Below are 12,744 nucleotides of genomic sequence, written 5' to 3'. Positions count from 1 at the left end.
TCACTAATACACCTGAAATTGTACACCATAGCTGTTGATGTCGATTACGACATTACAATTTCATCTATTAAAAAAGCCTGTATACATCTTACGGTAAATGTGATGGAATAAAAAGCAATATTCAAAAAGTTTTTAATGTTCCATTCACAAAGAAAATAACAGAGGCAAAGACAAAAATATTTTAGAACTTGAAAATTCGATTATAAGACACAATAGACATGAAATATTTACGTGTAATATGTCATATAAGAAAAAGCAATATTTGCTGCGGTCTGGCCTTTTTGTCTCGGTCTCCGGCTTCGATTCCTCAGTAGTGAATTTTTATTATTTACATTTATGGACACATCTGAAGTTATGGTATGTTCTGAAAATTTTAAAATACGACAATAATTGGGTTTAAAAGTAAAAATCAACTGCTTATCTCGTAAAAGAACTTGAATGATAATTGTATACGGTTTACATACTCTAAACGATATAAATTAATATAATAGGTTAAGTGTTACAACAAGGTACAAAGAAACACTGGCTATGAACAAATAAGCGTTTATACCTGGAAAAACGCTCTCAATATTAAATCACACAGAAAACGCTATGCGGCGTTCGGTCTTAGAAGACACGCCAGTTACAGATGAAAAAGTAAGATTACTTGTGACTATCTAAACCCCATAAATTGAGATCGAACCACTGGCTTAACCATTGTGATGCCTCCAGACGTATTTATTTCGGACAAACAATATAACCTATCGGACAACGAAAAAGGTTTGACACGACCATTATGCGAATCCATCCCTTACGCAGAGACAGTGCGCATGCGTCGGGCGCCCGGCGCGCCACCCGTCGCAGTCGGTCCCCTCATTTCGCGATCAGTACACGTAGCAACGCTACGACAGCTGTAGACCGCGTAGCTAACCATACACCTGCAGTGACGTTACATTATCGAGAATACGTTACAGTTTTTTTGTATCGTGTGATTATCAAGTGTTACAGTGGCGATAATAACTGTGCTGTTATGATTGCCGCGAACGCGCGACATTGAATGGATTTCATTATCTGTGATTGGGATAGCGGTGGTTTTTATACGAGTGCCGCTTGTGATGTAAGTTGATATTGTTGTATTTTTTTTTTCTTTGGAACGCGACTTGACAATATCATTATGAATTTCCTGTTATTAACTGTCAACATAAAAAAAAGACGTGTTATAAGTTTGAAACCTTTGTCTACATGTGTGTGTCCCGAATCGAAGGCTGGTGATTCGTTTGGGATTGTTTTCAGCTACGTTTAAAGGAAATCGTTTCGAACTTTTCCAGTTTTTCCAGATGTCGTCTTTTTTTTTTAATTTGTAATAAATTGAGTTAGTTGTTGTGTTGAATTATTAAACTTGATTTTATTTAGGTGTATGGCTTTAATAAACTACTTTGGAATACTTTCTTAAAATAGAAACATGTGCGTGTCCAAAAAAGGTAGCATTTACGTCATGCTTGTTCATGTTACAATATTTTTACGTCAGAATTTGCATTTTAATATAGATAATTTTTTTTTAATATATTTTATAACAGTAAATAAATTGTTTAATATAACTAGAGTTATAAGGTTGGTCAAGAGAGAGATTCCGTTCAGTGATTATTGTATGAGTTATATGATCATAGAAGTTAAAAGTTCATATAAGCACATTCATTTCAAGGGCACCTAATATATAGTTTTCATATATGAATATCAGGGTGAATGCCCTCATAACGTCCACAAAAAGTTCTTTTTATTTCTTTTTTACAGTTACATCTAGTTTATGACTATTAATTACACTTCTGTTAGTGTAAGAAGTCCGATTGTCCCCAGGTACCTAGGTACATAGGACAGGATATCTCAATACCATATTCCCATAGGATATCTCAATAGATATCCTATGGGAATATGGTGTGGAAGAACGATTTAATTCCGTTAACTGGATAATTTGATATTTTTTTAAACAAAGGAATTGTTAAATAATGACATTTAAAGTTAGTAAAGTTAGAAGTAAATCACGATGTATAACTGGATGAAAGGCCCAGATATAAAATCTATTTTTGTAGAGGTCTAACATGCCTATATGAAGGATAGTTCTCAGATGAAATACATTATATGTATGTAGTACCTAAATGCAAACAGAGGTATGTGATAAACAGAGAGTAAGTAAACATATGAATCTATGATCAAAGATAGTTTAGAATAAAGTTAGAATACTTTAGTTGAACAATTTAGTAATCAAAGTAAGATAGTGAACTTGGTTAATGAAATATACACCTGAGTCCTCAGGAATGGCAACGCATGGGGGGTATCAAGGGCGAAACAGTATACTCTGTTATGTCGACGGTACTGCTCATGTCTATAGGCGCCGGTAAACGGTTTGTTGTACCTTAGTCATTCTAATTCCAGTCATAGCGTATGTAGTACGTTGTAATACGTCTATGTGGGAGAAAGGGATCCTGAATAATGCGAACTACTAGACCTGTAGGATGGAAAGACATGAAATATCATATTTCATTTCGTTCTTTTTATATTTGTTTTCAACTAATAAAAAATTAAATTAAATTATAAAAGTTAATATATATTATAAATATTGGTGAGTATTATCTCACCACAGATCCATTGCCAGCAATATATCCTGTCAGGTCGACCTCCACGGAGTCCTCCCTGGAAACCATCATGCTGAATCCTTGGTGTCGGAAAACGTCTTTATTAGTAAACGTAGGTCATATTTTATTATGTACCAGTCGAGATCTGTTGATATTTAATTGACAATTAGATATTTTATCTTTACCTCGATTTTAAGAAAACTTTTCTTAGTATTTTACGTTTATTACATAATGTATGAAAAGCTTTGTCGTTCGTATTAAATATATTGTGGAATCGAGAAACATTGTATCGGAACTCATTAGAGCGTCACTAATCGATGAAATTCAAAATGAATCATAGAAAGTATATATTAATATACATTCTGTTACTGTTATTATTCTTATACTATCTACTTAGCTCATAAAAAAATAGGTAGTAGTTTTTGTAACTACTTTCAGTGACAACAGAAAAAAGAAAAATGTAAATAAATTGAAACTTCCGAGTTTAAATTTTAACTCGCATACTTCATTATAATTTAGCTTAATTTCCCGTTCTTTTACACCCTAAAATATTGATGTTGGGCATTCCGCATGCCTCCGGGTTCACTAATGAGACCACAATTCTCCAAGTCGTAATGTGGAAGCGAACGCTTGAAGACAGTCTAGAGTCTAGACGTTATTGCGTGCCAGACAAGGTTATTTATCGTTTTAGTCAGAGCCTCGTATTGATTGTTTGTCTACAAACTTTAAAACAATTCTTATAAATAGAATTAGTCTTGATGATTCATTTAATGAAAATTGTAACCTACACGTCTGTCATAGTACACGAAGGAAAAGAAAATACTCCATATGAAAAATATGATTTAAGAAAATATATAATAATAAATAAATTCTTTAATCAAGGCAACCAGGGACCACAAAATTTTAACAATCTTAGTTTGTACCAGATATAAATTATTAAATCAAATTTTGACACTAAATAACATTATCTTAACCTACTTTTTTTTGTATGTTAGCCAGCATGTGAATCATTCTGCAACGGTTCAAATACTGGCAGTCTGGACGGTCCGCAAGTACCCTAAGGATAGCGATAAATATGAGTCATACTTGTAAAAATCGAATGATAAGAACATAAAACTTAACGATTCCTATTAGACAAATGTTTGGGACCCAAAATTATCCAAAACTTTTAAGTATTTAACCAATTAAATTATTAACTGCTTCTTGCAGGTTTTCCTGCATAAGCTGGGATAAAATATATTGTTATATAATTTAACTACAATAAAATAATCTATCTGTGAACCAAATTTAATTTAAGCCCAACCAATGGCCTTTGAGTACCAAGTATCCAAATGATTTTACAAACTGTCACATTTGTAATATTCGTAGGATCAAGTTCTATTTTACGTGGTTACATTTTATTCTTTTGATCCATCGCTTTGTAGAGAAAATTTTAATTAGATTCGAATCAAATTTGTTTTTAATAGGAATATCTAACCTATTTATTACATAGTTCAACTTTTGTCTGGTTTTATTACTAATTTTCTTATTATTCCTTTTCTTTTATCAATTAAGAAATAAAGTACGCCATTTAATCGACGTTAATTTATTCTTCTGTCAATATAGACTTTTAAAATTATTTGTATCTGTTTCATGGTCTATACAATTATATATCATAAAGCTAAGAAATACAAGAGACCAGCCAAAGTAATTTGAAAACCTCTTGTATATATCACATAAAATTGTATGAGGCGAGTAGCGAGTAGCAAGCTTTGTGGAGCGGAGGACAGGAAAAATAATAACTTACGGAACACTAGGGTGTGGACTGTAATCGCGAGTCGTGACAGCGTTGAGCCAGAGAGGTTATTTTTAGCGAGCATCCCGCGAAGCAATTGTGTTACGTTAGCCTCGGCATCAACTGTTTTATTTAACGTAAACTTCTCTAACCTTCGCTAGTGAGAGGGTTGATTTTCGAAATTCGAATTGCGTTCGCCTTTTTGCGTGGAAAATTATAGGTATTTTATTTTTATCCTGCAGGTCCTATTCTTAATTTATATTTTTACTAATTTTCAAATGTCGTCATTTTGATAATGATAATTCTTGTTTTTTAATATGCAGAGTCGTAAACGGGATAGTTTCACACTACTTTTGTCATTTGTTCATTACAACTGTAGACGTATTAAGGAGAAGAGACATATTGTTTAAAAGTTTTCATTTGTTTCGATTTTTTATGCAGATTCAGTTGTTAGAAGAACAAGTTTAGTCTAAATTATGCGCGAGTATAATTTAGACTAAACTTTCTTCTTCTTTCCTTCTTTTCTTTTTTACGCCGTATGTGAACCTATTTGTAGTTTCTTTCTTAAACAGAACGAGCTTTCTTTTTTACGCCGTATGTGAACCTATTTGTAGTTTCTTTCTTGAATAGAATGAGCTTTCTTTTGTACGCCGTATGTAAACCTATTTGTAGTTTCTTTCTTAAATAGAATGAGCTTTCTTTTTTACGCCATATGTGAACTTATTTGTAGTTTCTTTCTTAAATAGAATGAGCTTTCTTTTTTACGCCGTATGTGAACTTATTTGTAGTTTCTTTCTTAAATAGAATGAGCTTTCTTTTTTACGCCGTATGTGAACCTATTTGTAGTTTCTTTCTTAAATAGAATGAGCTTTCTTTTTTACGCCGTATGTGAACTTATTTGTAGTTTCTTTCTTAAATAGAATGAGCTTTCTTTTTTACGCCGTATGTGAACCTATTTGTAGTTTCTTTCTTGAATAGAATGAGCTTTCTTTTTTACGCCGTATGTGAACCTATTTGTAGTTTCTTTCTTAAATAGAATAAGCTTTCTTTTTTAAATAGAAAACAGATTATCTGTCTTATTAATCGTACGTTATTAATATGTATTTATTACTATAACATTACGATACTAAAAGCAGTGCTTATTAATTTGGTCAAGCATCTATTTTAATAAAACGTGTCTACGACTACCAATTCCAATTTCCATTCCTTTAGCGTAGCACGTGCAATATTCCCCAACACCGGACTACTTAATATAACAGATTACCATAATTTCAAAAATCAATATCATATCACGATTTATCGTCCAATTATAATGCGAACGAAGCGAGCGTGGCTCCCCCCAGCGTATAGGACAATCCTACTAAATTGTATAGAATTATAGATGATTTGCGCCGTGAATGTCGCAGGACTGGGGTGATCGATAATTAGTTGAAATAATCCCTGAGTCGATTGAAGAATAATCTGCGGAGATCATGAATAGGGACGTATGAGGGGGAGTGTACGCACGTATCACAGAAGTAGGTATAGGGTAAAAAGATATGCTTAATATGTAAATATATAAAAAAAATCGTTCTCGGACATAGGTATAATGAATGAATGAATACTTTATTTGCATTATTTACCAGAGGGAGACTTTGTACAAAAGTCGTTTGCTTGGGTACCTTTGTCCCATTCGTGTTTCAACCGTAAAGCAGTTGTGTTTGCATGGCTGTGTTTCGGTTTAAAGGGTGGGATATGGCGTGAATTTACAGGGTACAGAGAAATAACACCTGAGTCCTCAGGATTGGCAACGTATAGGGGGTATCATGGGTATCATGGTTAACACTTTCCATCAGGTGGGCCGTCAGTTTGTTTGCAATTCTAAGTTGTATAAAAAAATATACAATATATGGAATAAGCAGGACAATTAATAAATATAACGATACAGTTGTATAAGTACAGTAAGGCGGTTTTTATTGCTGAACGCAACCTTTTCAAGACAACCTTAGGGTAACGGACTAATTGTTGTACAAATAGGTATGATAATATTGTATAATTAAGGAAATTTGAAATAACAGCGTAAAACGTTAAGGAAAATAATTGGTATAGGGTTTATTTTTGGTCGGCCAAAGAACTAATCAATGCTAGGGTTGAAAACAGTTCATTGAAAAGTTATCTAAGTTCGTTTGCGTGTTATACAAGTATATTTAGCCCCTTTGCTCCACAAAAAAAAAGTTATTTCAATTGTGAGAGAATAAGCTGATGATTGGCTTGATGAATGATGATGCTTTATCAATTGCATTGTATTAAAAGTGTTTTAACAACTGAGGTTCTTAATTCGTAAGAATTTTTAGTTTTTTATATTTTTAATGCATGTTAGTAATCGGGGAACGTTTACTCGAAGACGCATGAATAGATTTTTTTTATTAGAAACAAAAAATAACTGGTCTTACTAATATATAAGTTATTTAATTTATATTATAGTTGTTTATTATTATTTACTTTATTAATTTCCCTTTGTGTTGGTATGAAGAATTCTCTTTCCTTCTCATTTTCGAAATAACATAATTATATAATTGATATCAGATTTATTAGTCTGTATTAAACACAAAATTAATATTTTCTAACTTTACTAACATACGACTGTTTTCATCTATTGTCGTATCTGGGCACATATTTCTGGCATAAACGTAATTTTCTGAGAGTGTGCTTCAGTTTTGGGACAAAGGGGATTTGTTAAATCAATTACCATTCTGTATACATTCGTAGGTTGTCACGTAGCTAGCTACAGGCGAGTGTATATTCGGTCCAATGATTCATTTTAGATAAATTACAACGCCTTTAGATATTGCCTTTTAAGCTATTTGAAATTGTGGTGAAACGCCATGTCGGATTTTATAATGTTTTATTTCGACGACTGTATTTTTCAACAGATATTATTTATTTATTTATTTATTTAAATAATATCATTAATTAAATACAATTGCTCTTTAAGAAAAATATATAAATTATACATATTACATATAACAAAACAACATAATAATGAAGATTACACAATTATATAATAACATTACTATTTTAGAATAAAAAGAAAAACAAAATGAATGTAGCAGTGTGCAAAGGACCTAACTAAGCATATGTCGCAGTTTCAAATCTGAAGCTACGACACTGATTTTCAGTAGGCCCTAAATACGTAACTCACGGACACATGTGTGCAAGAGATGTTATGTATAAATATATAAGAATAATATATAAAACAGTGATAAATATATAAGATAAACTATTACACATTCGTTTGTAACGTTTTCTCATTTTAATTACATTTATTTCGCACTAGTTTTCATCCGCGATTTGAATGTTTACTGTCCATGATAAAAAAATAGCTTATGTTCTTCCATATAGAACGTTTATATCGAGTTGCATATTGATTATTTAAGCCATTAAAGTGCCAAGAGGTACAACAAACAAGTAAACCAACTTTCCCATTTCTAAAATTTGCAAACTAAGAATTAGTAAGGATTCATATGACTCTTGGCCACAACAGAATATCAGTGTTTTGCTCTTTTAAGGGCAAAGCAATAAACTGAGTTGTGACCATTTTGGCACACTTGTTGGTTTATATATTTTGTTTTTTTTGTTTTGTTGTTTTTTATTTTCATTATTTTATCTCTTTCGCCATTATTGGGCATATAAATATTACAAAACCATAATATTTATAAAGACGTCAAACGTCTCATAAATCTTAGCTATTGAACCGTTTTGTCTCTTTCTATTAAGTTACATTTCCAATTTAAAAGAAAGTTTTTTTTATACAACTTAGAAAACAAGCATTTTTATAAATTTTATAAAACTTAGCAAACAAGCTGACGGCCCACCTGATGAAAAGTGGTAACTGTCGCCTATAGATATGAACAGTACCATGGACATAACAGAGTATACTGTTTCACCCATGATACCCCCCATGCGTTGCTCTTCCTGAGTACTCAGGTATTATTCCTCTGTACCCTGTAAATTCACAGCCATATCCCACACTCCAAACCGGAACACAGCCATGTAAACATAACTGCTTTACGGTAGAAAATAAATAAAGTGACAAAATAGATAGCTTAAGCAGTTTTGTAGTAGGTTTTAGTATTTATAAATATCCAAGTAATAATGCAAGCTGACCTATTTACTTAGTCGCACCTGGATAATGTCACTATTCACTTGGAACAAAGGCGGGCAGTGTCACTTACAGCCGAACAGGAAAGCTTCTTGAATGTTAAGGAGGCTTCATGTTTCTCACTCACTCATTAGCAAATGCTAACTACGAGAGCGAAATAGATATAGGTATTCAGTTAATGATCCCGTGAAGTTTGTTTTTCCATTGTATTTATTATGTGTACTTGTTAAAATACATTTTATATATAATATTAATATAATACTTTTGCACTTCAACGTGACCCGAATTATATCCGCTTTCTTTTCCCCTTGATACGGATCGGGCGAAAAGTGACAAACAATTTTATTTCTACATTCACGCTTTGATCTAACAAAATATAATGATATTTACTTTTTTGACATAGTTGACACTGTAATGACAGCTCTTTTTATTAAATATATTATTATTTTTAAATTATCACTTTATAAATGGTTTAGTATCTAAAACATATATATAAAATATAACTGATACAATAACATCTAGAAGTTATTGTGTCAGTTATATTTAACATTACATGTATTTAGACCCTAGGGTCTAAACACATGTAATTATGTATAGGTGTTTCTAAATATAATTATGTAATCATTTAAAACTGATGGTTTCTCCATATCAATGAAAATAATGTGAGAAAAAATGCATTCACCATCCCCCCCCCCCATTTTCGAAGTTGGTGAAGCGCAAAATCTGAAATAATTATAGTTTACCTGGAGATAAAATAGCCTATAACGGTTTGCAGGGTCCCATCTGTCTCTATACCAAAATTCATTAAAATACATTCAATAGTTTAGACTTTAGTTTTTGGACGAAAATTTTGGAAATTCATAATGTTGTTGTTAAACTTTTTTTTTTATATACGTAAAAACAGACTTATTAATAAGTCACTTGTAAGTAAGTAATTACGTAATAGAAGGAAGCATCCGCCCCGATCCTGTCAACTCCCAAGTAATAAATAGGACTGTAAAAGTAAGACAGGGAAGTTAGTCGGGATTCGGGACGAAACGCCCGAAGTTACACAAAAAGGTAGTACGCGTACTCTACCGGCATCGATTTGCGTGAGTTCTATTGATTCCCCGCGAGTTATGTTGGATTCAATCGGTAGTTCTCAATTACATGTTCTTTTGTACTCTTATTTCTACCCTTTGTCGTTTGCCTTACATGAGAAAAACGCTTTATTGCACCGAATTTTATTATTATGCTAGTTATCACCCGCGGTTTTATCCGCATATATCAATATATACTTACTCCCACTTGATATAAGATCTACCATAACGAAACTGGCTTTTAAATATAAATTGTTCTCCTATTTTTTTTTATACAACTTAGAATGGCAAACAAGCTGACGGCGCACCTGATGGAAAATGGTAACCGTCGCCTATAGACATGAGCAGTGCCATGGACATAACAGAGTATGCTGTTTCGCCCATGATACCCCCCATGCGTTGCCATTTCTGAGGACTCAGGTGTTATTCCTCTGTACCCAGTAAATTCACGCCATATCCCACCCTTCAAACCGAAACACAGCCATGCAAACACAACTGCTTTACGGTTGAAACACGAATGGGACAGAGGTAGCCAAGCAATCGACTTTTGTACAAAGTCTCCCTCTGGTTTTTCTTAAAAGTGGCTGATTTATAAATGTCATTGTCTTTTTTCCTATTTTCCCTTTAAACTTAACTTTGCTGGTTACTGTTTGAGTCACAGATTGTTTTATTTGCTCTTCTAATACAGCCAATTATTTGTTATAGTAACTTGTAGTTATGTATGTATGTGTATATTATTATATGTATATGTTTCTATTAGTCTTATTATATCTTTTTAAAATATGAATATTTAAAGTATTACGTTAGGTGTTTTCAATTCATGAATGCACCTCCTATTTATTTCTATTTGCAGAATCTGCTAAATTAGTATATAACTCACCTGTGTACTAAATTTCATTCAAATTTGTTTAGTATTTTTTACGTTTTTTTAATGGGTGATAAAAGAATGGTAACCTCACCCGTGCTATCGGTATACACCGGCGGGGTACCAGTGATTGATGATAGGTGAGGATGAATAAGGTCAGTTAGCCCATCGTGACGAATTCAACGAGAATTGTTCACGATGGTCGATCAGATATGTTGCTAGCAATGGGGCTGTCAAACTCCATTGCTAACAACACCTTTCCCCCCTACTTTTTACGTTAAATAGTATCAAATGTCAATTCATTCATCGTTACAAAATTTTCGCACTATTATTATTTTCCTATTTAAATAAAATGAATAGGATTGTGCGGTAATTGAATCCACAACTTAGTGAAGCAGTGTGTTAAATTACTACACGTCTAAGACTGTCAGTAAAATAACGCTCCAAGTAAATATTGTATTTCTACTGCGCAATACGAGATGATTATTTGCACAAATGTCTGAAACATTTCTGTAAATATCTAGTCTTTGTTGTATTCCCAATAAGTGTAAATAGTAAATTTCACATCAATGAAACTCTAGAAATGTAGTGATACAATATAGAACAGTAGCGGATTTAGGGGCGGGAGGGGGGCGCGGTCGGTGGCGCCGAGATCCAACAGGGCCGTCACAGGGAACCACGCATCAATATAGTGAATAGTGGATCTCTAGTGACCTTTTCTTCCTCGCCGGGGTGAAGTAAGGAGGGAGGGGGTAAAGGACATCAAAAATTTACCATGGACCACCTAAAGCCGGCCCATATCTACTACACTTATGTACAAAGAACTCTCAAAAACATATTTGTATAGTCGTCTTCGTAAAGTGTCCACTCCGCTTATATTTTGTTATGAATTTGGGATACGTTTTACTAAGAAGTATATTTTGCATGCTATGGTATTTCTTCGTAAAATATACGGCGTTTTTAATGGTGATAAATTTAATATTTTCTGGCATAAATAAATAAAAAATAAATTTTCATATGATGATATCTCACTTGGACAATTTTGAAATTTTGAGTAACCGTTTCGGACTCAAAATTTGTTACTAGTAAAGATAATAAATATTTTTTTTTTAATTATTTCCATTGCAATATATGTGGACCAATGATATGTAAAACTTCAAATTGTTGTGACAAACGGACGGATAAAGTTGCACCATAAGGGTTCCTTTGTATCTATTGGGACGAAACCCTAAAAAGTACCTAATCTCAGTATTCTTATTTTAAAAGTAAGTGCACCGTTGGACTGTAAGACGTTTCATAGACAAATTTAAAATACCCATTTGAATTTAGAACGTGAAGGTATTTAGAAGTACTCGTAGCTTTTAATTTTTACTTCACTACAAAAAACATTTTACTTCGGAAAGAAAAGCAGGCAGTTCAATCGTCAAATTAAATGAAAACAACTCGGCAGTAAGCATTATCGTTTGCGAAAAGAATCAGCAAAGTGGGTATAAAATTTGTGAAGACATTGCGGAACAATATAAACGTAAAAAATTGCAGGCGAATTAAATTTTCACGATTTTAAAAGATCTTAAAAAGTTAATATAAGTATAAAATATTTTTCATTAGTATTTTTTTACACAACTTAAAATGGCAAACAAGCTGACGGCCCGTAAAAGTGGTAACCGTCGCCTATAGACATGAGCAGTACCATGGACATAACAGAGTATACTGTTTCACCCATGATACCCCTCATGCGTTGCCATTCCTGAAGACTCAGGTGTTATTCCTCTGTACCCAGTAAATTCACGCCATATCCCACCCTTCAAACCGAAACACAGCCATGCAAACACAACTGCTTCACGGTTGAAACACTAATGGGACAGAGGTACCCAAGCAATCGACTTTTGTACAAAGTCTCCCTCTGGTATGTATATATGTAGTATGCGCCCCACCTGATGGTAAGTAGCTTCGTCTGGCTGCTCATGAGCACCCACAACGCCAGTCAAACTGCCGGCGTTTTAAAGAGGAATATACATTGTGGTTAGCAACAAAATGTATGTTAAGCCGGGGGGGGGGATTGTTAGTAATGCGGACTACCAGACCCATTGCTAGCAATAGACCCTATAAGGTGTACTTCCACGTGGTCCCCCCTGGAAACTAACTAACTGGAAACTATCGTACTGAATCCCAGATGTATTCATCACGATGGGCTAACTGATCTGCCTTTTTATTCTCACCTATCATCCCTCACCGGTGCCTTGCCAGTGTATACTTATAAAAAAGCCTTTTGTGAC

At 33.4% G+C, this 12,744-nt stretch overlaps 1 protein-coding gene across 9 annotated transcripts in view; it reads left to right on the top strand.

Annotated features, from left to right (window-relative positions):
* The window catches only part of LOC113518482 (protein lin-10-like), a 209,203-nt gene that overhangs the window by 103,324 nt on the left and 93,135 nt on the right, over positions 1 to 12,744 (top strand). Inside the window, exon 1 of one of the 9 annotated variants that reach the window (XM_052892954.1) lies at positions 853 to 1,096. The exons of the other annotated variants lie outside the window; for them this stretch is intronic. The gene's annotated coding sequence lies outside the window, so the exon portion shown is untranslated. Of the gene's footprint in view, positions 1 to 852; positions 1,097 to 12,744 lie in introns of those variants that run through there. 9 annotated transcript variants of the gene reach the window in all.

This window comes from Galleria mellonella, unplaced genomic scaffold, assembly GCF_026898425.1.
Source record: "Galleria mellonella isolate WM207_F2 unplaced genomic scaffold, CSIRO_AGI_GalMel_v1 utg171, whole genome shotgun sequence".
Classification (NCBI taxonomy): domain Eukaryota; kingdom Metazoa; phylum Arthropoda; class Insecta; order Lepidoptera; family Pyralidae; genus Galleria; species Galleria mellonella.
The sequence above is the reverse complement of the archived record's forward strand: the minus strand, read 5'-3'. Positions and strand labels throughout refer to the sequence as shown.